General features: G+C 41.0%; 1 protein-coding gene across 1 annotated transcript in view; it reads right to left on the reverse strand.

Annotated features, from left to right (window-relative positions):
• LOC119421085 overlaps positions 1-1,261 on the reverse strand; it is a gene marked incomplete at its 3' end in the record, with an annotated part of 641,076 nt that overhangs the window by 400,438 nt on the left and 239,377 nt on the right.

Raw genomic sequence — 1,261 nt, forward strand, 5'->3', positions numbered from 1 at the left:
CCCCCCCCCCCCCCCCCCCCGACTGTCAGGTTTAAGGCTCGCAGACTGAAAAGTAAGCCTCAACTGTGAAGTGAACTCTTTGGGTTCTTGACCCGGAGCAGCAGCAGAGGCCCGCGGGGTGGAAGAGGACAGAACTGCCGAGGTTCTGATGGACCTTTGGTTCTGATGGACCTTTGGTTCTGATGGACCTTTGGTTCTGATGGACCTTTGGTTCTGGTAAGTCTGAGCTGCAGATCCGAACAAAAAGCCTTGAAGTGGAAAGGATTCATGGTTCAGAACCGGGTCGACCCAAACCTCCAGACAGTCTGTATGAAATCCAGTCTGAACCTGCTGGTCCTGGCCACAGAAGTTGGGTCGAACCGGACCAGAACCAGTCCGTTTGTGAGGTTTTGTTTCCAAACTCATGACGTCATGACGTTATCAAACCGAGAAGTGGTTGAACTGTCCCTTTAATCAGTCAGGGGTGAAATCAATCTTTGATTTTGATCTGAAATAAACGATCAAAGAAGATAAATGAAACTAAAACAGAATCAATTTAAAATCACCAGCTTCCGGTAAAACATTAAAAAAGACACAATGACAAAAAACAAACGTTTTAATTTTCATAAAGTTAAAGTTTATTTATTTATAAAGAAGACCCAGAACTTGATGCATCCCGTCCTGCGGAGCCTCAAGCCCAGCTTTGAAAACCACGTGGGCGATACAGAACCTGGACCAGAACCTGGACCAGAACCTGGACAGGGTCCTGTATGAACCCGCTGAGCCCTGCAGGGTCAAAGGTCACTGACAGGAGATAAAAGGCAGGTCCACCAGAACCAACCTGGGGGGGGGGGGGTAAATTAAATCAGTTTCTTTAAAACACATTTACATTTATGTTTTTTGTTTTGTTTTGTTTTTCTGATTAAATGCGCGCAAAAATAAATTCAGTTCATTTAATAAAATAAGTATAATGACGTCATGTGTCACTTTAAACGTAAAACTTTGTAATATTAAAACTTAATACAAGTTTATGTTATTTCTGTTGAAGCATTAAACTCTGGGATAAATCTGTAAAAATATAAATATTTAAATTTGGATTTCTGTGGTTTTTATGTTTTTATTATTAAAACAAACTGAAACTTTATTTTGAAAAAATAAATAAATAAAACAGGAAGTTTGATTTAAAACTGAAACTTTAGGAAAAAAATACAAAACCGTTTGATAAACCTGAGAGATCTCCTCCTCCCCCTCCTCCTCCCCCTCCTCCTCCTCTTCCTCCTCC

The sequence above is a fragment of the Nematolebias whitei genome, chromosome 1 (genome assembly GCF_014905685.2).
Source record: "Nematolebias whitei isolate Nwh7 chromosome 1, NemWhi1, whole genome shotgun sequence".
In the NCBI taxonomy this organism is placed as follows: Eukaryota; Metazoa; Chordata; class Actinopteri; order Cyprinodontiformes; family Rivulidae; genus Nematolebias; species Nematolebias whitei.